We start from the raw sequence: 26,119 nt of genomic DNA, 5'->3' as shown, positions 1-26,119 counted from the left end.
TTTACATGTACCTGTCCAGTTTTCCCAGCACCACTTATTGAAGAGGCTGTCTTTTCTCCACTGTACATTCCTGCCTCCTTTATCAAAGATAAGGTGACCATATGTGCGTGGGTTTATCTCTGGGCTTTCTAACCTATTCCATTGATCTATATTTCTGGTTTTGTGCAAGTACCATACTGTCTTGATTACTGTAGCTTTGTAGTATAGTCTGAAGTCCAGGGGCCTGATTCCTCCAGCTCCGATTTTATTTCTGAAGATTGCTTTGGCTATTCAGGGTCTTCTGTGTTTCTATACGAATTGTTTTTTGTTCTAGTTTTTTGTTCTAGTTCTGTGAAAAATGCCATTGGTAGATTGATAGGGATTGCATTGAATCTGTAGATTGCTTTGGGTAGTATGGTCATTTTCACAATGTTGATTATTCCAATCCAAGAACTTGGTATATCTCTCCATCTGTTTGTATCATCTTTAATTTCTTTCATCAGTGTCTTATAGTTTCCTGAATACAGGTGTTTTGTCTCCTTAGGTAGGTTTATTCCTAGGTATTTTATTCTTTTTGTTACAGTGGTAAATGGGAGTGTTTCCTTGATTTCTCTTTCAAATTTTTCATCATTAGTGTATAGGGATACAAGAGATTTCTGTGCATTAATTTTGTATCCTGCTACTTTACCAAATTCATTGATTAGGTGTAGTAGTTTTCTGGTAGCATCTTTAGGATTCTTTATGTATAGTATCATGTCATCTGCAAACAATGACAGTTTTACTTCTTCTTTTCCATTTTGGATTCCTTTTATTTCTTTTTCTTCTCTGATTGCTGTGGCTAAAACTTCCAAAACTATGTTGAGTAATAGTGGCGAGAGTGGACAACCTTGTCTTGTTCCTGATCTTAGAGGAAATGGTTTCAGTTTTTCACCATTGAGAACGATGTTGGCTGTGGGTTTGTCATATATGGTCTTTATTATGTTGAGGTAAGCTCCCTCTATGCCTATGTTCTGGAGGGTTTTTATCATATATGGGTGTTGAATTTTGTCAGAAGCTTTTTCTGCATCTACTGAGATGATCATATGGTTTTTCTCCTTCAATTTGTTAATATTGTTTATCACATTGATTGATTTGCATATATTGAAGAATCCTTGCATACCTGGGATAAACCCCACTTGATCATGGTGTATGATCCTTCTAATGTGCTGTTGGATTCTGTTTGCTAGTATTTTGTCGAGGAGTTTTGCATCTATGTTCATCAGTGATATTGGCCTGTAGTTTTCTTTTTTGTGGCTTCTTTCTCTGGTTTTGGTATCAGGGTGATGGTGTCCTCATAGAATGAATTTGGGCGTGTTCCTCCCTCTGCTATATTTTGGAAGTTTGAGAAGTATGGGTGTTAACTGTTTTCTAAATGTTTGATAGAATTTGCCTGTGAAACCATCTGGTCCTGGGCTTTTGTTTGTTGGAAGATTTTTAATCACAGTCTCAATTTTAGTGCTTGTGACTGGTCGGTTTTTATTTTCTATTTCTTCCTGGTTCAGTCTTGGAGAGTTGTGCCTTTCTTAGAATGTGTCCATTTCTTCCAGGTTGTCCATTTTATTGCCATATAGTTGCTTGTAGTAATCTCTCATGATCCTTTGTGTTCCTGCAGTGCTATTCTCCATTTTCTTTTCTAATTCTATTGATTTGAGTCTTCTCCCTTTTTTTCTTGATGAGTCTGGGTAATGGTTTGTCAATTTCGTTTATCTTCTCAAAGAACCAGCTTTTAGTTTTATTGATCTTTGCTATCGCTTCTTCATTTCTTTTTCACTTATTTCTGATCTGATTTTTATGATTTCTTTCCTTCTGCTAACTTTGGGTTTTTTTGTTCTTCTTTCTCTAACTGCTTTAGGTGTAAAGTTAGGTTGTCTATTTGAGGTGTTGCTTGCTTCTTGAGGTAGGATTGTATTGCTATAAACTTCCCTCTTAGAATTGCTTTTGCTGCAGCCCATAGGTTTTGGGTCATCGTGTCTCCATTGTCATTTGTTTCTAGGTATTTTCTGATTTCTTTGATTTCTTCAGTGATCTCTTGGTTATTTAGTAACGTATTGTTTAACCTCCATGTGTCTGTATTTTTTACAGATTTTTTCCTGTAGTTGATATCTAGTCTATAGCGCTGTGGTTGGAAAAGATACTTGATACAATTTCAATTTTCTTGAATTTACCAAGGCTTGATTTGTGACCCAAGATATCATCTATCCTGGAGAATGTTCCATGAGCACTTGAGAAGAAAGTGTATTGTGTTGTTTTTGGGTAGAATGTCCTAAAAATATCAACTAAGTCCTTCTTGTTTAATGTATCATTTAAAGCTTGTGTTTCTTTATTTATTTTCATTTTGGATGATCTGTGCATTGGTGAAAGCAGGTGTTAATGTCCCCTACTATGATTGTGTGACTGTCAATTTCCCATTTTATGGCCGCTAGCATTTGCCTTATGTATTGAGGTGCTCCTATGTTGGGTGCATAAATATTTACAATTGTTATATCTTCTTCTTGGATTGATCCCTTCATCATTATGTAGTGTCCTTTTTGTCTCGTAATAGTCTTTATTTTGAAGTCTATTTTGTCTGATATGAGAATTGCTACTCCAGCTTTCTTTTGATGTCCATTTGCATGGAATATCTTTTTCCATCCCCTCACTTTCAGTCTGTATGTGTCCCTAGGTCTGATGTGGGTCTCTTGTCGACAGCATATATATGGGTCTTGTTTTTGTATCCATTCAGCCAGTCTATGTCTTTTGGTTGGAGCATTTAATCCATTTCCATTTAAGGTAATTATCTATATGCATGTTCTTATTACCATTTTCTTAATTGTCTTGGGTTTGTTATTGTAGGTTTTTTCCTTCTCTTGTGTTTCCCGCCTAGAGAAGTTCCTTTAGCATTTGTTGTAAAGCTGGTTTGATGGTGCTGTATTCTCTTAGCTTTTGATTGTCTGTAAAGGTTTTAATTTTTCCGTTGAATCTGAATGAGATGCTTGCTGGGTAGAGTAATCTTGGTTGTAGCGTTTTTCCCTTTCATCACTTTAAATATGTCTTGCCACTCCCTTCTGGATTGCAGAGTTTCTGCTGAAAGATAGCTGTTAACCTTATGGGGTTTCCCTTGTATGTAATTTGTTGCTTTCCCCTTGCTGCTTTTAATATTTTTCTTTGTATTTAATTTTTGATAGTTGGTTAATATGTGTCTTGGCCTGTTTCTCCTTGGATTTACCCTGTGTGTGACTCTCTGCACTTCCTGGACTTGACTGACTCTTTCCTTTCCCATATTAGGGAAGTTTTCAACTATAATCTCTTCAAATATTTTCTCAGTCCCTTTCTTTTTCTCTTCTTCTTCTGGAACCCCTATAATTTGAATGTTGGTGTGTTTAATGTTGTCCCAGAGGTCTCTGAGACTGTCCTCAATTTGTTTCATTCTTTTTTCTTTATTCTGCTCTGCAATACTTATTTCCACTATTTTATCTTCCAGGTCACTTATCCGTTCTTCTGCCTCAGTTATTCTGCTATTGATCCCTTCTAGAGGACTTTAAATTTCATTTATTGTGTTGTTCATCATTGTTTGTTTGCTCTTTAGTTCTTCTAGGTCCTTGTTAAACATTTCTTGCATTTTCTCCAATCTGTTTCCAAGATTTTGGATCATCTTTACTATTATTACTCTGAATTCTTTTTCAGGTAGACTGCCTTTTTCATCTTCATTTGTTTGGTCTGGTGGGTTTGTCCCTTGCTTCTTCATCTGCTGTGTATTTCTCTATCTTCTTATTTTGCTTACCTTACTCTGGGGTCTGCTTTGTGCAGGCTGCAGGTTTGTAGTTCCTGTTGTTTTTGGTGTCTGCCCCCAGTAGCTAAGATTGGTTCCGTGGATTGTGTAGGCTTCCTGGTGGAGGGGACTGGTGCCTGTGTTCTGGTGGATGAGGCTGGATCTTGTCTTTCTGCTGGGCAGGACCATGTCCGGTGGTGTGTTTTGGTGTGTCTCTGACCTCATTATGATTTTAGGAAGCCTCTCCGCCAGTGGGTGGAGTCGTGTTCCTGTCTTGCTAGTTGTTTCGCACAGTGTGTCCGGCAATGTAGCTTACTGGGCCTTGAATGGAGCTGGGTCTTAGCGTTGAGATGGAGATCTCTGGGAGAGCTTTCACCATTTGGTTTTACATGAGGCTGGGAGGTCTCTGGTGGACCAATGTCCTGAACTCAGCTCCCCCACCTCAGAGGCACATGTCTGACACCCGGCCAGAGCACCAGGACCCTGTCATCTACACGGCTCAGAATAAAAGAGAGAAAAAAAGAAAGAAAGAAAAATAAAATAAAATAAAGTTATTAAAATAAAAATTAATAAAATTATTAAAAATTAAAAAAATTACAAAGTAAGGAAAAAAGAAAGAAAGAAGAGAGCAACCAAACCAAAAAAGAAATCCACCAATGATGAGAAGTGCTAAAAACTATTCTACAAACAAACAAAGGAAAAATACGGACAGACAGAATCCTAGGACAAATGGTAAAAGCAAAGCTATAGAGACAAAATCATGCAAAGAAGCATACACATACACACTCTCAAAAAGAGAAAATGGAAAGAAAGTATATATATATAAAAAAGGAAGAGAACAACCAAAGCAATAAACAAATCTACCAGTGATAATAAACTCTAAATGCTAAACTAAGATAAACATAAAACCAGAAACAAATTAGGTGCAGAAATGAAACCCCACGTCTACATTTCCTCCGAAATCCACCACCTCAATTTTGGGATGATTTGTTGTCTATCCAGGTATTCCAGAGATGCAGGGTACGTCAAGTTGATTGTGGAGATTTCATCCACTGCTCCTGAGGCTACTGGGAGAACTTTCCCTTTCTGTTCTTTGTTCGCACAGCTCCCGGGGTCCAGCTTTGGATTTGGCCCTGCCTCTGTGTGTAGGTCGCTTGAGGGTATCTGTTCTTTGCTCAGACAGGACGGGGTCAAAGCAGCAGCAGATTCGGGGGCTCTGGCTCACTCAGGCCGGGGGAGGGAGGGGTACGGAATGCGGGGCGAGCCTGCAGCGGCAGAGGCCGGTGTGACATTGCACTAGCCTGAGGCGCGCCGTGTGTTCTCCTGGGGAAGTTGTCCCTGGATCACAGGACCCTGGCAGTGGCGGGCTGCACAGCCTCCTGGGAGGGGAAGTGTGGCTAGTGACCTGTGCTTGCACACAGGCTTCTTGGTGGCTGCAGCAGCAGCCTTAGCATTTCATGCCCATCTCTGGTGTCCGCACTGTTAGCCACGGCTCACGCCCATCTCTGGAGCTCGTTTAGGTGGTGCTCTGAATCCCCTCTCCTTGCTCACCCCCCAATTCCTTTTAAAATCTAGATTGTTCAAGAAGATTATTGTTTCCAGAGGTAGCACTTCTGTCTATGATAACGAGAATATATAAGTCTGCAAATATGTACTTTTAATTTATTCCATGTTCAGTGATGTGTCAAAGATTGGTGAGATGTGGTTTTGCCCCTAAAAGAGTTCACATCCCAGTAGATGAGATGGTTATGTAAAAAGAGAATTGTACTGCAATATAATAATAGCTTTGCTGAACCGTGAGCTGCTGGCTCTTCCTACGAGGTTTGCGGAAAGCATCACAGAGTGGGGAATATTTGAACTGGGTCTTGCAAGGTGAACAGGAGTTCATCAGGGAAAGAAAACAGTGGGTAGAAAGGAAACAACATGAGAAAAGGCAAGGATTTATAAAAGTGCATGGTGGAATCATTTTTAAAAAATGTAAGGTACGTGTGCTCTGCCTAGTAGTGGGTGATAGAATTGGAGATGGGATGTGGATATGACTTGAAGGACTTCAATAGTATACTCCAAAACCTTACCCTAGACAATTGGGAGCCAGTGAAGATTTTTAAATAGAGAAGTGACATGATCGGATATGTGTTTAAAAAAATAACTCTAGTAGCAGAAAGGCAGATAGATTGGGGAGGAAAAGACTCCATTCGTCCATGGGACCCATCATCCATGGGTCATTAATTTGGAAAAGACAGCTGTGGCTTGGAGATGTGGGTGAGTCATGTAGGTGGGTGGGTTTGCTCAGGAAAGTGTGCAGAACAAGGAGAGAAGAGGGTATGATCACATCCTGGGGAACACTGAAATTTAATTTGGGAGCAGAATTAGAGAAGCCAGAAAAAGAGAACAAGAAAGGGCAGCAGAGTGTACGGAGAAGCAGTAAAGAGCAATATTATGAAAACCAAGGCACAATGGGTAGATCAATGATGTCAAATAGTATGTGGGCAGAGACGATGCCATTGGATTGGACAATGGGCCATTTTAATTTATTTTAAAAGTTTCAGCTTTAATGGGCCATTTTTGATAGCACTATTGACCACCTCTTCTCTGGGTTGGTTTGATTGTGGAGTTTGCTACAGGTAAGGACTTAGGTCAAATGCTCTGAGTTACCTTCAAGCACATATTCTATAAGAACCTATTTATTTACATGATGCTCCAACTTCTAAAATGCTTACTTATTGTGTATAAAACAAGAAAACCGTTTACATGGGAAATTGTATGGTCTAATACTAATGCAGAATACTTCAAGGTATAAAGAAATTTGACTATTTCTTAGTGACATTAGAGAAAACTTGCCACCTGCTATTGATCGAATTCTGTTGGCTAATCTGCTTTGCTGGGTCTCTGCCTGCTTGGCCCTCCAGAGCCTCTCTTTGTTCTTGTCCAGGCCGAGGAAGCTGGTCTGTAAGGACTGCCTTAAGTAGCTGCCCTTGCCTTCTGGTTTCTGGTTGCATTTGACCAATGGAGTGAACTGACAGGACATCTCAGAGGGGGAGGTGAGTGGAGTCCTGGCTTCCTCCCTCCTGGGTCATCACAGCTCGGCTGCAGCCCTTGCTTGAAGGTCACAGCTCCAGAGTTAGGCATGGACTTTTCCATAGAGCTCTTCTCCCTGGGTTCTGATAACCCATGCCCTGCCCTTGCCTTTGTATGGTTCTATCCCTTCCTGGTTTCCCTAAGCCTTAAGCCCCGCCCACACCCTTATAAAGTCTCTTGTCGGTGCAGCAAGATTTAGGACACAGTGGGAGATGCTAACCTGGGAAACCTAAAGAAGGAAAATGCAAAATTCCTGAGAGAGTTGGTGCTTCCTTAGGTCATTTGTGTTGCAAGAATATTGAAATATTTTTCATTTTTTGTTTTTTTGGAGGAGAGAGTAGATTGTCTCAAATCATCAGAGTTCTTCTGCTGGCTTTTAGATGTTATATTGGAGAAGAGAACAGCTCTGTGCTTGTGTGTAAGTCCTTGAGGGTTCGTAGGGCTATAAGAGAATGTAGTCTAGCATGGTACTGGGCAAATTAACCAAGCTTAATCCAGTGCCTCTGAGTCTTGGTCATCCTACATTAGCTTGTAAATTTTATTTTGTTAGAGGTGAAATAAAATTAGAAAAGGAATTGAGCCATAAATGCAAGATATTTCAGGAATGTATGTTTAGGGTATTACAAATCTGGGAAGGAAAACAAATTGTATAAGCTTAAGTATGGAAGGAAAGATCTGGATTTATATTATTAATAAAATAAAGGTATTGTATAAAATGAAACACCCATTCATTTCATCACATGATATTAGAATATGCAGATGACTATAATATGCATTGAGTAGGAAACAAATACATGTGAAACGTTTTGCAAACTATGGCATCCTATATAAATGAAAGGTATTATAATAGTAATCCTACTTTTCAATATTATACCATTATTAGGATACTCTGTCTAGTCCTACTTTCCAATTTCAATTTAATTCTTTTAAGGAAACACTTGAGGGCCATTTTTTGATCAAGATGGCTTAAATTTAATTTCATTTGCTGCAAGGACTTTATGATCTCCTAGGTTACCTTACAACCTTGTGCTTCCGTGAGATATAGGACATACTGCAGGAAAGATGATATAGCTCTCGAAAGGAAATATGAACTATATTCTAACGATTACATTTTGATGAGGATGATAATTTTTGAATGTTCTGGATAAGAGGATCTGAACATGAATAGAATAAGCAATAGGAAGTCTGACCTAGGTAGAGAGGGTCAAGTAAAAATGGTCTGATTGCCATCTTAAATGCAGGTGGGCCTCAAAGGCATACAGTGTCCACACCTACACATGTTCTCCACGGCACTTCATTATACCTCACCTGGCAGAAAAGGAAGTAGAAGTTGTTTGAATCTGGGTCCCAGAGCTAGGAAAACTGGGACTACAATCCAGGTCTCCTAACTTTCACTTTTAGGATAGATTGTCCCCATTTTCACTCTGGAATTCTACAACTCTAATGGGAAAATGTGCAAGCGAGTTGAGGGAGAATGAAACCAAAAAGCCTGGGTCCCTCTGTAGTTAGTCTTTTAAAATTTCGTGACTTGCTCCTGGTGAGAAAGAGTTAATTTGGCAACAAAGCCACCATAAAGTTATATTCATCTGAGAACCATGTATCTGGAATCCAACCCAGTCCTGTAATTAACAGGTAGAGCAGGCTCCCTATCTGGAGCTCTGGAGCAGAGGATAGCTGTTGAATTCAGAGAAGGAAGACTGATTTACATCTAGGGTCTCTCCCTAGCTGGTTTTCCTGATAGTTTTTGCCATCAACTCAGCTATATTTGTGTTTGATAAAGTGACTCTTACTACTTTAAATGCTTCAAATGGTCATACCTTTATTTTTGCCTTTTTTGGGGGGGGAAATCTCCTGTAAATAAACAGAACTCCAAGATCCAAATGAATAATAGTGCCCAATTGTAAAATTTAACGCAGTGAAGCTAACAGTTACAGCAAAGCTGCTATCCAACTCAAGTAAATCAATAGCTTCCTAGTTGTATCTGTAGTCGAGAATCATTGTGGCAGTAGCAAGTTTACTGCTGCAAACTTGAACTGTGAAGAATTAATACCAGTGACATAGTATTCTATTAATGTTGCTGTGGTCACCCAGCTGGAGTAGGGAAGGATGCTCCGGTGCACTTTTTATGGCTAATGTGAATTAGTAGGTAGTTGTGGGAATAAAGTTCTCTTCTTGATCTATGGTGGGAGATAGCTAATCTGCAAGAGTTCATTTCAGGCTGTAATTAGTTTATTCATTAAGGTTGGGGAATTCAGTGACACAGCTGTATGAGGTACCATGGAAAGCTACCTGAACATATGGCAGAAGGATAATGCAAATTTAGTTCCTGAAAGAAAAAGGAAAAATGGTACAGCTTTGTGCTTTTATTTTACATCCTGCAGTGATTTCCTGAAGGGGGCTGATTACGCTCCAAACCTTCTAATATACATTAATTTTAGATTGCGGGGCTATTTATTTTCCTTGAATGTTACGTATGACACATATAAATGTATATAACACATCCCAGTACACATCCCTAGGCATCTAGATACATACACAAAAGACTGAATGCTGTTCTTTCATTTCTAGCAAGAAAGGCTAACACCTATCTCTATTTATAGTTTATTTCTCCTCTTTTGTTTTTATCATTAATTATTAATCTAACAAGGTATTAACTGATTAGAGGTGCATATACAGAGGTAAAATAAAACTATGGGTTATATCTGACTTCTGTAAGACTTATGGGTATTCATACATGTAAAATTCAACCTTGCTTGTGAAATGCAAGCACTTGGACAGCAGAGGTTCTCTTAAATCTGTTTTTTTGTACTGTAAAGACTAATCTGACTTCAGATGTAGCCATAGTTATGTAAGATTTAGAATCCATATAGTACTTGACTTACAAAAACCGAGGCCTGTAATTCACGTAGGTTATAGAAAGAATTAAACCTGCATTGTTAGGAAGGAAGCCCAGTAGGTTGAAAAAATTGATTGGAGCAAAGCAAAACTCAATTTGAACTATTAACCAAACTATTATTATGACTCTCTTTATATTCTTCAGGTGTCACCAGTAAACATTCTCAGTGAAAATGTTATTGAAGTCAAAGCATTAAACCAGGGGAAGAAAACAGGTGTGGAATTGTGACAGATCCTGCAATACTTTTGTTCTTGGCAATTGATTTACTCTATTTTATCGCCCAAAGCTATTTATTGACTATGCCATGTGCTCACATGGTTTCTTCTTCTTGTAACTCTCAATCCAAATTGATGGCTAACACGGATGAAACAAGATTCTTCTGCCAAAACCAAGATGTTAAATTAGAAAGGAAATTACAATGCACAATAAGATGTACTCGTGATTGTTCCTTCGGTATCTGATTATAAGGAAGCTTTGAACCCTATTTTGTGGTTTTCTGTGTTGTATAAATTTTGTTAAAGTATGTGTGTGTGTGTGTGTGTTGCTTTCATAATAATTCAAAGACTTTCAATTTCAGGAATATAAATTTACTTCTGTGCAGAACCTAACATTTATGGTTGTGTCTCTGAGCGATGAGAGGTGGCTGTCAGGGGTAGACACTTGTGGGTAAATGGGCAGGAAGGGGCAACCACAGCTCTAGGTGGCAGGTTAGGGAGATGGTAGGGAGTCAGAGTGAGGATGGGATCTGAAACTAACAAGCCTGTCAGAGCAAACCTAGCAGCAAATTCAGCCAAGTAATGGGTTGAATTAAGTGAACTTATTAAGAATCAAGTGATCATTTAGGGAGATCAGCTCCGTGCTCTGTGACCACCTAGAGGGGTGGGGTAGGGAGAGTGGGAGGGAGACACAAGAGGGAGGGGATATAGGGATGTATGCATATGTATAGCTGATTCACTTTGTTATACAGCAGAAACTAACACACCATTGTAAAGCAATTATACTCCAATAAAGATGTTAAAAAAAATAAAAAAGAGTCAAGTGATGATAAAAGTCAGGGAGTCAGGCCAGTAGCCTAATCCAGGATCTAGCCTGATGGTGGTCAATGAGAGCCGAAATGAAACGAATCAGAAGTCGGATGGCACAGATTCCAGATTATCCTGGAATCAGGAGGCCCTCCTAGATAAGGCAGCTTTCTACCTCATTCTCCAAAACTTTCATATCTTTAGATAAAATAATCCCCACGACAGGGAGAAACCTACTCAAATGTATACAGGAAGAGACAAGTGGAAGCACTTTGTTGGAATAGGGAGTACGGGGCTTGACCCCAATTGCATTTATAGTCCCTGGTGTTAACTGCATGAAGATATTACTGTAGAGAATAACAAGACATTTCTCTGACAGTCAGTGGACCTTTCTGCAATTTTTATTTTTTGTCTGTTTAATTTTTTCATTGAGGTATAGTTGATTTACAATGTTGTGTTAGTTTCAGGTATACAGCAAAGTGATTCAGATATCTATATCTATATAGATATACACACACACACATATATATATCTATTCTTTTTCAGATTCTTTTCCCATATAGGTTATTACAGAATATTGAGTAGAGTTCCCTGTGCTATACAGTAGGTCCTTGTTGTTTATCTACTTTATATATAGTAGTGTGTATATGTTATTCCCAAATTCCTAATTTAACCCTCACACCAACCTTGCCGCTTTGCTAACCATAAGAGAATAATAAGACATTTCTGTGACAGTCAATAGATGGTTCTGCAATTTTTAAAACAGTTTTTTCCTCCGGGAGTGAGGGGAGAAACAGCAGAGTTCTGTGTCTCCAGGGATCACATTAATTTAGCTGGGTTGTGTTGTGGATTTAGTGTCTGGACTGTTCTGTCCTTCACATTGCGGATGGTGAAAGCTGTTCCTCCCCAGAAAATGTGTCTGCTAAGAAGTATCTATTAACTGATTCCTAATTACTCAATCCTCTACTGGTGTTTTGTGTCTGAAGAAGAAATAAAAGTTACAATCCCTGCCTTTGGGAATTTTACAGCTCTTTTGTGGAGGCAAGATACAATCGTGCATTCATTTTTACATTCATTCACTCACTATGCTAGAGGGTGTAACAATAAATATGGTAGATATTTGAAGATCTATCTTGAAGATACTTCAAGATCTACCTTGAAGACAAGGTAGATATCCTTGTCTTCATGGAGATAATAGTCAAATGAATTACTTAAGTGATGCAAAACTTCTATTCTACTTGCCTGCTCCAAATGCCCTACCTTTTTTGCTTGTCACTTTTTATTTTGCAGATGCGGAATAGAAAAAACTTAAATAAGGCTTTGTAGTGTTAAAGCTTTGTTAATTTTACAAGATGGTTTCAGAACATTTACTAGTGTCTGGTGAAGAATTGTGATAATTACAATTCAGCTATACTAATTAAAACAAATGAAAAAAGTCTGTAATGTTCTTTTCCTCACAATTTTTAATTTCCTTTTTGCGTACTCCTGACTGCAGAATTCTGTAATACTCACTGGGGTTTTTACTGTCATTAGGGCAATTTATGAAGTTATACAACTCAGGAAACCTGAAGAAATTCTATACAGTAACAGTACTATTTGAATAAATTTAGGTTCCTTTGGGTCAACTTCTTAAAATCAATGAATTTAAACTGGTAGGTGTTCTGGAAGTCAAACTTTCATAAGAAATTCTGACCAATGTTTATTATTTTAATATGCTAAGGTTAAAACTGAGTCCCCATGTGCTTTCCCAAGTCTGCTCAGGAATTAAAAGCTGTATCTGTGATATGAAATCAACTAAATAAAAACTGCACAGAAAATAGACAGAAGGAAATTATACAAAATGCTAATACGGGTTCTCTCTGGGCACCAAGATCATGAGGTTTTTGTTTACTTGTTTACGTTTTTTCTATATTTCTAAATCTCAGATTTAGCATATGCGAGATTTAGAAAACTACAGTAACAGCAAGTGCTAAATGCTTTTAATGGTTGAGATTTCTGCCATAGATGGGACTTTTTTTTCAAAGGCAGGTCTCAACCTTCTTTCAAACAACCCATTCACATTTACAGTGGAGGCATCCTTTGGCTTATTTTGTTTCATGAATTGGTGTTTCATTTATTTCTTTCTTTAGAAAGAAATTTGCCAATAACATTTACTTCTTTAGAACATTAACTCATCAGGTCCTTTCTGAATTAGTTTGATAATTTTATATTGCCATTGGACAATGGAGTGCTCAACTTCATGTTTTTAATTTAGTCTGCCCTTGAAAATGTAGTGCTGCCTTGTATTTAGTATAACATCAATAATAATAATAATAATAAATAATGCTTTTACAAAGTGCTGAATCATATAAATGGGGAAGTTTTGAGGGAAACCAGATTTCCCCCTGTCAATATAATTCCCCATCCCACTCCCCACTTACCATGGAGGAACTTGGTAAACGGTTCCAAATGAAATGAGAGAAAGAGTATGGCCCTGGCTTCATGAGTATGGGATGAAGTTTCAGGCCATGAGTCATGTACCCAATAAGTATATGGGCTTTTTTTTTTTTTTTTAACATCTTTATTGGGGTATAATTGCTTTACAATGGTGTGTTAGTTTCTGCTTTATTACAAAGTGAATCAGTTATACATATGTTCCCATATGTCTTCCCTCTTGCGTCTCCCTCCCTCCCACCCTCCCTATCCCACCCCTTCAGGCTGTCACAAAGCACTGAGCCAATATCCCTGTGCCATGCGGCTGCTTCCCACTAGCTATCTACCTTACATTTGTTAGTGTGTATATGTCCATGACTCTCTCTCGCCCTGTCACAGCTCACCCTTCCACCTCCCCATATCCTCAAGTCCGTTCTCCAGTAGGTCTGCGTCTTTATTCCTGTCTTACCCCTAGGTTCTTCATGACATTTTTTTTCTTAAATTCCATATATATGTGTTAGCATACGGTATTTGTCTTTTTCTTCCTGACTTACTTTACTCTGTATGACAGACTCTAGGTCTATCCACCTCATTACAAATAGCTCAATTTCGTTTCTTTTTATGGCTGAGTAATATTCCATTGTATATATGTGCCACATCTTCTTTATCCATTCATCCAATGATGGGCACTTAGGTTGTTTCCATGTCCTGGCTATTGTAAATAGAGCTGCAATGAAAATTTTGGTACATGACTCTTTTTGAATTTTGGTTTTCTCAGGGTATATGCCCAGTAGTGGGATTGCTGGGTCATATGGTAGTTCTATTTGTAGTTTTTTAAGGAACCTCCATACTGTTCTCCATAGTGGCTGAACCAATTCACATTCCCACCAGCAGGGCAAGAGGGTTCCCTTTCCTCCACACCCTCTCCAGCATTTATTGTTTCTAGATTTTTTGATGATGGCCATTCTGACTGGTGTGAGATGATATCTCATTGTAGTTTTGATTTGCATTTCTCTAGTGATTAATGATGTTGAGCATTCTTTCATGTGTTTGCTGGCAGTCTGTATATCTTCTTTGGAGAAATGTCTATTTAGGTCTTCTGCCCATTTTTGGATTGGGTTTTTTTTTTGTTATTGAGCTGCATGAGCTGCTTGTAAATTTTGGGGATTAATCCTTTGTCAGTTGCTTCATTTGCAAATATTTTCTCCCATTCTGAGGGTTGTCTTTTGGTCTTGTTTATGGTTTCCTTTGCTGTGCAAAAGCTTTGAAGTTTCATTAGGTCCCATTTGTTTATTTTTGTTTTTATTTGCATTACTCTAGGAGATGGGTCAGAAAAGATCTTGCTGTCATAGAGTCATAGAGTGTTATGCCTATGTTTTCCTCTAAGAGTTTGGTAGTTTCTGACCTTACATTTAGGTCTTTAATCCATTTTGAGCTTATTTTTGTGTATGGTGTTAGGGAGTGATCTAATCTCATACTTTTACATGTACCTGTCCAGTTTTCCCAGCACCACTTATTGAAGAGGCTGTCCTTTCTCCACTGTACATTCCTGCCACCTTTATCAAAGATAAGTTGTCCATATGTGTGTGGGTTTATCTCTGGGGTTTCTATCCTGTTCCATTGATCTTTCTGTTTTTGTGCCAGTACCATACTGTCTTGATTACTGTAGCTTTGTAGTATAGTCTGAAGTCAGGGAGCCTGATTCCTCCAGCTCCTTTTTTCGTTCTCAAGATTGCTTTGGCTATTCGGGGTCTTTTGTGTTTCCATACAAATTGCGAAATTTTTTGTTCTAGTTCTGTGAAAAATGCCAGTGGTAGTTTGATAGGGATTGCATTGAATCTATAGATTGCTTTGGGTAGTAGAGTCATTTTCACAATGTTGATTATTCCAATTCAAGAACATGGTATACCTCTCCATCTATTTGTATCATCTTTAATTTCTTTCATCAGTGTCTTATAATTTTCTGCATACAGGTCTTTTGTCTCCTTAGGTAGGTTTATTCTTAGATATTTTATTCTTTTCGTTGCGATGGTAAGTGGGGGTGTTTTCTTGATTTCACTTTCAGATTTTTCATCATTAGTATATAGGAATGCCAGAGATTTCTGTGCATTAATTTTGTATCCTGCTACTTTACCAAATTCATTGATTAGCTCCAGTAGTTTTCTGGTAGCATCTTTAGGATTCTCTATGTATAGTATCATGTCATCTGCAACAGTGACAGCTTTACTTCTTCTTTTCCAATTTGGATTCCTTTTATTTCCTTTTCTTCTCTGATTGCTGTGGCTAAAGCTTCCAAAACTATGTTGAATAAGAGTGGTGAGAGTGGGAACCTTGTCTTCTTCCTGATCTTAGTGGAAATGCGTTCAGTTTTTCACCATTGAGGATGATGTTTGCTGTGGGCTTGTCATATATGACCTTTATTATGTTGAGGAAAGTTCCCTCTATGCCTACTTTCTGCAGGGTTTTTATCATAAATGGGTGTTGAATTTTGTCGAAAGCTTTCTCTGCATCTATTGAGATGATCATATGGTTTTTCTCCGTCAATTTGTTAATATGGTTTATCACATTGATAGATTTGCGTATATTGAAGAATCCTTGCATTCCTGGAATAAACCCCACTTGATCATCGTGTATGATCCTTTTAATGTGCTGTTGGATTCTGTTTGCTAGTTTTTGTTGAGGATTTTTGCATCTATGTGCATCAGTGATATTGGCCTGTTATTTTCTTTTTTTCTGGCTTTCTCTGGTTTTGGTATCAGGGTGATGGTGGCCTCATAGAATGAATTTGGGCGTGTTCCTCCCTCTGCTATATTTTGGAAGTTTGAGAAGTATGGGTGTTAACTCTTTTCTAAATGTTTGATAGAATTTGCCTGTGAAACCATCTGGTTCTGGGCTTTTGTTTGTTGGAAGTTTGTTTTTTTTTTTCTTTTTTTTGCGGTACGCGGGCTTCTCACTCTTGTGGCCTCTCCCGTTGCGGAGCACAGGCTCCAAACGCGCAGGCTCAGCGGCCATGGCCCACGGGCCCAGCCGCTCCGTGGCATGTGGGATCTTCCCGGACCGGGGCATGAACCCGTGTCCCCTGCACTGGCAGGCGGACCCACTGCGCCACCAGGGAAGCCCTGTTGGAAGATTTTTAATCAGTTTCAATTTCAGTGCTTGTGATTGGTCTGTTCATATTTTCTATTTCTTCCTGATTCAGTGTTGGCAGGTTGTGCATTTCTAAGAATTTGTCCATTTCTTCCAGATTGTCCATTTTATTGGCATAGAGTTGCTTGTAGTAATCTCTCATGATCTTTTTTATTTCTGCAGTGTCAGTTGTTACTTCTCCTTTTTCATTTCTAATTCTATTGATTTGAGTCTTCTCCCTTTTTTTCTTGATGAGTCTGGCTAGGGGTTTATCTATTTTGTTTATCTTCTCAAAGAACCAGCTTTTAGTTTTATTGATCTTTGCTATTGTTTCCTTCATTTCTTTTTCATTTATTTCTGATCTGATTTTTATGATTTCTTTCCTTCTGCTAGCTTTGGGGTTTTTTTGTTCTTCTTTCTCTAATTGCTTGAGGTGCAAGGTTAGGTTGTTTATTCGAGATGTTTCCTGCTTCTTGAGGTGGGCTTGTATTGCTATAAACTTCCCCCTTGGAACTGATTTTGCTGCATCCCATAGGTTTTGGGTCGTTGTGTCTCCATTGTCATTTGTTTCTAGGTATTTTTTTATTTCCTCTTTGATTTCTTCAGTGATCACTTCATTATTAAGTAGTGTACTGTTTATCCTCCATGTGTTTGTATTTCTTACAGATCTTTTCCTGTAATTGATATCTAGTCTCATGGCGTTGTGGTCGGAAAAGATACTTAATACAATTTCAATTTTCTTAAATTTACCAAGGCTTGATTTGTGACCCAAGATGTGATCTATCCTGGAGAATCTTCCATGAGCACTTGAGAAAAATGTGTTTTCTGTTGTTTTTGGATGGAGTGTCCTATAAATATCAATTAAGTCCATCTTGTTTAATGTATTGTTTAAAGCTTGTGTTTCCTTATTTATTTTCATTTTGGATGATCTGTCCATGGGTGAAAGTGGGGTGTTAAAGTCCCCTACTATGAATGTGTTACTGTCAATTTCCCCTTTTATGGCTGTTAGTATTTGCCTTATGTATTGAGGTGCTCCTATGTTGGGTGCATAAATATTTACAATTGTTATATCTTCTTCTTGGATCGATCCCTTGATCACTATGTAGTGTCCTTCTTTGTCTCTTTTAATAGTCCTTATTTTAAAGTCTATTTTGTCTGATATGAGAATTGCTACTCCAGCTTTCTTTTGGTTTCCATTTGCATGGAATATCTTTTTCCATCCCCTTACTTTCAGTCTGTATGTGTCTCTAGGTCTGAAGTGGGTCTCTTGTAGACAGCATATATAAGGGTTTTGTTTTTGTATCCATGCAGCCAATCTGTGTCTTTTGGTGGGAGCATTTAGTCCATTTACATTTAAGGTAATTATCAATATGTATGTTCCTATTCCCATTTTCTAAATTGTTTTGGGTTCGTTATTATAGGTCTTTTCCTTCTCTTGTGTTTCTTGTCTAGAGAAGTTCCTGTAGCGTTTGTTGTAAAGCTGGTTTGGTGGTGCTGAACTCTCTCAGCTTTTGCTTGTCTGTAAAGGTTTTAATTTCTCCATCAAATCTGAATGAGATCCTTGCTGGGTAGAGTAGTCTTGGTTGCAGGTTTTTCTCCTTCATCGCTTTCAGTATGTCCTGCCACTCCCTTCTGGCTTGTAGGGTTTCTGCTGAGAGATCAGCTGTTAACCTTATGGGGATTCCCTTGTGTGTTATTTGTTGTTTTTTCCTTGCTGCTTTTAATATGCTTTCTTTGTATTTAATTTTTGACAGTTTGCTTAATATGTGTCTTGGCGTATTTCTCCTTGGATTTATCCTGTATGGGACTCTCTGTGCTTCCTGGACTTGATTAACTATTTCCTTTCCCATATTAGGGAAGTTTTCAACTATAATCTCTTCAAATATTTTCTCAGTCCCTTTCTTTTTCTCTTCTTCTTCTGGAACCCCTATAATTCGAATGTTGGTGTGTTTAATGTTGTCCCAGAGGTCTCTGAGACTGTCCTCATTTCTTTTCATTCTTTTTTCTTTATTCTGCTCTGCAGTAGTTATTTCCACTATTTTGTCTTCCAGGTCACTTATCCGTTCTTCTGCCTCAGTTATTCTGCTATTGATCCCATCTAGAGTACTTTTAATTTCATTTATTGTGTTGTTCATCGTTGCTTGTTTCATCTTTATTTCTTCTAGGTCCTTGTTAACTGTTTCTTGCATTTTGTCCATTCTATTTCCAAGATTTTGGATCATCCTTACAATCATTATTCTGAATTCTTTTTCAGGTAGACTGCCTATTTCCTCTTCATTTGTTAGGTCTGGTGCATTTTTATCTCGCTCCTTTATCTGCTGTGTGTTTTTCTGTCTTCTCATTTTGCTTATCTTACTGTGTTTGGGGTCTCCTTTTTGCAGGCTGCAGGCTCATATTTCCTGTTGTTTTTGATGTCTGTCTCCAGTGGCTAAGGTTGGTTCAGTGGGTTGTGTAGGCTTCCTGGTGGAAGGGACTAGTGCCTGTGTTGTGGTGGATGAGGCTGGATCTTGTCTCTCTAGTGGGCAGGTTCACGTCTGGTGGTGTGTTTTGGGGTGTCTGTGGCCTTATTATGATTGTAGGCAGCCTCTGTGCTAATGGGTGGGGTTGTGTTCCTATCTTGCTAGTTGTTTGGCATAGGTTGTCCAGCACTGTAGCTTGCTGGTCGTTGAGTGAAGCTGGGTGCTGGTGTTGAGATGGAGGTCTCTGGGAGATTTTCGCCGTTTGATATTATGTGGAGCTGGGAGGTCTCTTGTTGACCAGTGTCCTGAAGTTGGCTCTCATACCTCAGAGGCAGAGCCCTGACTCCTGGCTGGAGCACCAAAAGCCTTTCATCCACACGGCTCAGAATAAAAGGGAGAAAAAGTAGAGAGAATTAGTCGAAGTATGAAGAAAGAAAGAAGGAAAGTAGGGAAGGAAGGAAGGAAGGAAGAAAAAGAAAGAAAGAAAGAAGCAAAGAAGGAAAGAAGGCAAGAAGGAAGGAAAGGAGGGAGGGAGGGAGGGAGGAAGGAAGGAAGGAAGGAGGGAAAGAAGGAAAAAAGACAGAAAGAAAGAAGATACAGTAAAATAAAATAAAGTATAATAAAGTTATTGAATTAAAAAATACTTGTTTATATAAAAAAAAAGGGACGGATAGAACCTTAGGACAAATGTTGGAAGCAAAGCTATACAGACAAAATCTTACACAGAAGCATACACATACACCCTCACAAAAAGAGGTAAAGGGGAAAAAATCATAAATCTTGCTCTCAGAGACCACCTCCTCAATTTGGGATGATTCGTTGTCTAAAGAAGGGAAGGAAGAAAGGAAAGAAAGAAAGAAAGAAAGAAAGAACGAAGGTAAAGTATAATAAAGTTATTAAAATTAACTATTAAGAAAAAAAATTTTTTTAAAAACCATGGACGGATAGAACCCTAGGACAAATGGTGGAAGCAAGACTATACAGACAAGATCTCACACAGAAGCATACACATACACATTCACAAAAAGAGGAAAAGGGGAAAAAAATCATAGATCTTGCTCCTAAAGTCCACCTCCTCAATTTGGGATCATTCCTTGTCTATTCAGGTATTCCACAGATGCAGGGCATATCAAGTTGATTGTGGAGCTTTAATCCGCTGCTTCTGAGGCTGCTGGGAGAGATTTCCCTTTCTCTTCTTTGTTCTCACAGCTCACAGGAGCTCAGCTTTGGATTTGGCCCTGCCTCTGCGTGTAGGTCGCTGGAGGGCGTCTGATTTTTGCTCAGACAGGACGGGGTTAAAGGAGCCGCTGATTCGGGGGCTCCGGCTCACTCAGGCCGGGGGTGGGGGGGGGGGAGGGAGTGGCACTGCGTGCGGGGCGGGCCTGCGGTGGCAGAGGCCGGCGTGACGTTGCTCCAGCCTGAGGCTCGCCGTGCGTTCTCCCGGGGAAGTTGTCCCTGGATCCCAGGAACCTGGCAGCGGCGGGCTGCACAGGCTCCGCGGAAGAGGGGTGTGGAGAGTGACCTGTGCTCGCACACAGGCCCCTTGGTGGCGGCAGCAGCAGCCTTAGCGTCTCCCGCCCGTCTCTGGGGTCCGTGCTTTTAGCTGCGGCTCGCGCCCGTCTCTGGGGTCCGCGCTTTTAGCCGCGGCTCGCGCCCGTCTCTGGGGTTCGCGCTTTTAGCCGCGGCTCGCGCCCGTCTCTGGAGCTCCTTTAAGCAGCGCTCTTAAACCCCTCTCCTCGCGCACCAGGAAACAAAGAGGGAAGAAAAAGTCTCTTGCCTCTTCGGCAGGTGCAGACTTTTCCCCGGACTCCCTCCCGGCTAGCCGTGGTGCACTAACCCCTTCAGGCTGTGTTCATGCCGCCAACCCCAGTCCTCTCCCTGCGCTCCGTCCGAAGCCCGAGCCTCAGCTCCCAGTCCCAACCGCCCCGGCGGGTGAGCGGACAAGCCTCTCGGGCTGGTGAGTGCCGGTCGGCACCGATCCTCTGTGCGGGAATCTCCCCGCTTTGCCCTCCGCATCCGTTGCTGTGCCCTCCTCCACGGTGCCGAAGCTCCCCCCTCCGCCTCCCGCAGTCTCCGCCCGCGAAGGGGCTTCCTAGTGTGTGGAAACTTTTCCTCCTTCACAGCTCCCTCCCACTGGTGCAGGTGCCGTCCCTATTCTTTTGTCTCTGTTTTTTTCTTTCTTTCTTTTGCCCTACCCAGGTACGTGGGGAGTTTCTTGCCTTTTGGGTGGTCTGAGGACTTCTGCCAGCCTTCAGTAGGTGTTCTGTAGGAGTTGTTCCACGTGTAGATGTATTTCTGGTGTATCTGTGGGGAGGAAGGTGATCTCCGCGTCTTACTCTTCCGCCATCTTCAAGGTCCCCCCAGGATATAGGCTTTTGAATCTAAGAGCTGGTTTCAGCTTCTAGTTCTTTCACTAGGTAGCTGTGTGACCTTTGATAAATTATCTAACCTCTCTGAGCTTCCTAATTTGTGAACTATAGATGGTAATTTCTACCTTTCAAGGTTGTTTTGAGTAGGTAATACGCACAAAATGTTTACCATTGTGCTTGGCGCAGGTGGCTATTGTTGGAACAGGAGTAAGATGCCTATGGGTGGAAAAGTCCTCATGTAAGTTAATATTCCTGATTACCTGATTTAGGAAAATCAACCTTTCTCAAGAATAATTGTCAACTCTGACAGGAAGTTATGAACTTTTGTAATATAGGATGTATTACAAAGCACTGTTGGGGTGTCGAGTCTTGTTAATGTCACTGAGTGGTCCTCCAAGCATGGAATCAGTACTGTTGCCCACACAACAATTAACTTCACCCCTCATTAGTAATGTGCCTGCAGACATTATTTCTTTTTGCTCTATCTTATCTCACTAGGATGCCATCCAAGAGAACACTTAAATAAAAATCCAGTTGTTATGTCTTGCTGTTAGCTGAACAAGTGTAAGGTAAACACCATTAAGGTTAAATGTATTACGCTAACCTCCATTGAATGAGTGACAAGAAGGCCAAGAAGAACTCCATCTAAGCTGAGGAACAGCTAATTTTGAGTGACAAAAATGGAACCTTCTAAACTTGGACCTGAGTTTAATTAGGGGTGTTGGGCATTCTTACCTGAAATCACAAGAGAAAAACTGAAGTTGTTCCTTCATTTGGGGTCTGTTTATTACCTATAATTATTCTCCCTGTTCAAAATTACAATTGAGGATTATTTATATTTTTCTCTTCCCCCTTTTCCTTTTTCATTCTCATCAAGAATTATTTACTGAGCATCTATTATGGTCAAAATACTAAGCTAAATTTTGAGAGAGCCAAAAGCTCAACAGAATTGCTCCTCTCCATACCTGTTTGGGCAGTTTAGTTACATAGGGGAGAGAATAGCCATAGAATAGCCATAGTAGAAGGTAGTTTTTGATGATGAATGCCAGATGAATTTCTATATAAAATGTTCTGAGTTAGCAGTTTAGTAAAAGAGATTGAGCCTGTAGTTCCCTCTAATTGGTGAATACACTTTATCTTCAATTTTCCCAAATCACAGCTGCTGCCTTGATCTACCTTTTTTTACAGGAATTAAAATTCTAAGGTGTCATCTGGAATTTGAGAGCCATGCTCCATTAACATTAATGAGTGACTTTTGGTTAAATCTTCATGGATCAGGCTGAACATCTCCCTGTAGGTATTGGTTCACATTTCATTTCGGTGGGCATCACACCAGCCTGCACTAAAATTGTTTGCTTCATTTAACTAGTAAGGGTGTCCAACAAATCTGTGATTTATGGTTTGAAAAGTATCCAGCTTAGTCCAGGTTGTTACTGAAAATTTCCTGGTTTCTTAGTAGTTACAGCTTCATGTTCAGGTCAAATACAATTGTAAATTTCCAAGCCCTCCTTGTTTCCTGTAGGACTTAGTTAAAAATACTTTGTATATGGGCTGATATGACTTTAAAATGACTGTTCTAACAATAATGGAATTATATAAATTTACTTCTGAAAGCTAGATGTTTAAGTTAAACATTCATGACAATTGAGTTGCCGGACTGTATATTTTTGTCATTGTAATGATTTGTAAAATAACCTTCAGATTCACAGGCATGTGGGTAGGCAATTTTTTAAGTTCTTTCATGAAAAACCCAAGGGACCTCCAAAAAAATCATTATTTCCATTTCCTACATAACTCTGAATAGTGTTTATATTAATTGCATCTACTTTGATTGCAAATTTAATGTCAGGAAACATTGTTGAGATGTGTCATTCAAGGTTAATAAGAAGGTGTTCGGTTATATGATTTAGTCATGAGCCACAGCTTGAGGCCTCAGCCTCCCACTGCTAATGAATTTTCCTCTAAAGCTCCAAGATTTTGAAACTTTGAAGTGCTGGGGGTCGAGGGTGGGTCTTTGTACCTGTGTGTCTGCCCTTTTGTTTGGGGAACTGGTCTTCACCAGCATTTTCTTAACAAGTCAAGTCCCTATTGCAGCGTGACTGTTAGATTAGGAGCCATTAATAATTGGCAATTTGTAGCTGTCATAATGATGCTGGAGACTTTCCAGATGGCTTTTCCCTTTCTCTCTAGAAGAACTAAGCCTTATGCTTATTCCCTTTGATGGGATTTTAATCAAGCAGACATTGGTCATGACCCTTGACCCATAGTAGTGACAAGACTCTGTCGGCTCATCTTTGGTCTGGGGACAGGCCTGTGTCTTGTGTTCCCTAGGACAGACTCACCTGCTTATCAGAGCTTTGGCTTTCTGATAAAAGCACAAGGCTTTGGGAGGGTAGGAATCGGGTATGTTAGAATGGAGGGGTTGGAAGTATTGGGGTGTTGCAAGTATACCTTTGAAGGGAAAAAAAAAAAGAAATGTCCAAGTGAATTTTTGAAATAACTAAACCGGTTGTGAAGGGAACAACCGGAAGCTAAGGGCATTCTCTTTCCTTTGGGCCTGTCTCTGTACTACTCGCAGGCTAGGCACTTAATATAAGTGTAGATTAGGAACAAAATGAGAGTTTCTGCTATTAACTTTAATAGCTAATAATTTTCTCACGTCCAACTTTGTTCCCCTTCTTCTTCCATTACACCTCCCACCCAACCTTAAGAGAAAGAGAAAAAAATGGAATTTTCTGTAGAGTTTTACAGTTAATGTTACCTGAGCAGCATTATGCTTCAGAGTAGGGATAGTGATAGGTGGGAAATATCTTTCCTGGGGAAGTGACGAAGGTTCCAGTGTCAAGCTTCTTTCTGCCTCACGGTTCTCGTTCCTGGGCTGCCCTTTGACTAAGATCCTTGTCTTTGCCTTCACTGAGGTCTCTGCTTGGAGAGTCCTGCCTTGCCTGCTCTCCCTGACCTGCTCCATCTGAGCTAGAGTCTCCCTCCCTGGCCCACAGTCTCCTCAGCCCCTTCACAGTGCTGTCTGCTCCATGGCACTCATTGCTCTCCGGGAAACTGCCTCTCCCACCAGAAAGTAAGCTCCCTGAGCGTAGGCACTGTGTCTTACTGCTGTACACTCAGGGTCTCGTACCTGGTAGAGGTTCAAAAAATATTTATCGAATTAACATATTCATTTCTCACCTTAGGCTCTGTGTGTAGAATCTGAGTCTCTATAAAAATGCTGCTCTGCTCTGCCTGTTGCGTTATCTTAGATGTGCTATTCCAAGATGTGCGGTTTTTCACATTTTCACATTGCTGAAATCGGGATACATATTAAAAATACAGATTTAATTAGGTGATGGTTATCACCCATCAAAGCTGCAACTAAATTGATATACATCTTATAATTAAATGTGCCTTAGAATCAAGGACATTGTGGTAGACAGAATGCCCTCCCTACCAAAGGTGTCCATGTTCTAATTCCTGGGACTTGTGAATATGTCACCTTACATGGTAAGAGGGACTTTGCAGATGTGATTCAGTTAAGGATTTTAAGATAGAGAGATTATCCTGGGTTTTTCAGTTTGGCCCAATGTAATCACAAGGGTCTTTATAAGAGGGAGGTAGAATGGTCAGAGTCAGAGGAAGATTTTATGATGCAAGCAGAAGTGGAGTGATGCAGGACCACAGGCCAAGGAAGGCAGCCTCTAGAAGCTGGAAAGGCAAGGAAATGGATTCTCCCCTACAGCCTCCAGAAGGATTGTAGCTCTGCCAACCATTTTAGACTTCCACCTCCAGAAATATAAGATAACAAATCTGTACTGTTTTAAGCCACTAAACTTGTGGTGATTTGTTATAGCAGCTGCAGGAAACTAATACAGGCATGTTATTACAGGCAATAACATGTATTACATTTAATCTCTCCAACAAGGAGGGGTGAGAATTGGTAGATACATGTCCGGCATCTCTGCCCCTCAGTGGGGATGTTCTGAGGCATGTTTCATGCAATCTCCCAGAGGATCCCCTTCAAGATTGAGCCCTAATTGCTCACAGCACTCATTAGTGACCCTCTTATTGACTTGCCATGCTACCCTGTCTTCAAGCTTCTTGGATTACTTCCCAAATAAGCCTTTTGCACCCTAATCCTCACCTCAGGTTCTGCTTTTGGATGAACTCTAACTGGGATGTCACCCTAAGCTCAAAGCCTTGGCCCCAAGCATCTGGACCCTGTCTTCTCCTCTCTCTTCATCCCTGCTACCCTCTCTCGCCCACCAAATCCCACCACACCAGCCATTATTCAGAATCTAATCTGTTCCAAATTCCTGCTTCCCATAGGTTGTTTGCACTTCTTCCTCCTGCCTGAATGCTCCTGAGTTGTGTTCATCCTTTAGGTTCCCAATCAAATGTCACTTCCTCATGGAGGTTTCCTGGCCCTCCAGACTATGAATGTTTTTCCTGACCCTCTTGCACTTTTCTTTCATGGCACTTACAAATGAAATGAGTTAATTATCTTATGGGAGGACAATTATCTGTTTCTTTGTGGGTCTCGCAAAGGACTTGAACACACTAGTATCACATGATGTGGGTGTCAGGTAAGATTTATGGGAAACTCACAGGCAGAAGGGACAGCATGGTGCATATGCCCCCCTCCTCTCAGCTGCTAGCTGAGATGCGTGCTGGGCTAGGCACAGCTGGACAAATCATGGGAAGTGCTCCAAGAGAAGGCCCCTGCTGTGTACCACTGTCCATATTTATAAGGTAACTGGGAGGAGACAGGGGACAGCTAGTGAACATGTGATAGTGGAAGCTTCCTGGACAGAGAGATGGCCTTATTGTACCAGAGCTTAGCTGGAAGTATCATCCTAATTTTTTTTTTCTTTCTTTCTTTTTTCTTTTGTTGAAGTACAGTTGATTTACAATGTTGTGTTAGTTTCAGGTGTACAGCAAAGTGATTCAGTTATATATATATAGGTAGTATATATATTTTATCTATTCTTTTTCAGATTCTT

At 40.0% G+C, this 26,119-nt stretch overlaps 1 long non-coding RNA gene across 1 annotated transcript in view; it reads left to right on the top strand.

Annotated features, from left to right (window-relative positions):
• The window catches only part of LOC111187685 (uncharacterized), a 461,235-nt gene that overhangs the window by 169,628 nt on the left and 265,488 nt on the right, over positions 1–26,119 (top strand). The gene's annotated exons all lie outside the window — the stretch shown is intronic.

This window comes from Delphinapterus leucas, chromosome 5 (assembly GCF_059928025.1).
Source record: "Delphinapterus leucas isolate spDelLeu-1000000601 "Yukka" chromosome 5, BTC_Dleu_Yukka2, whole genome shotgun sequence".
Classification (NCBI taxonomy): Eukaryota; Metazoa; Chordata; class Mammalia; order Artiodactyla; family Monodontidae; genus Delphinapterus; species Delphinapterus leucas.
The sequence above is the reverse complement of the archived record's forward strand: the minus strand, read 5'-3'. Positions and strand labels throughout refer to the sequence as shown.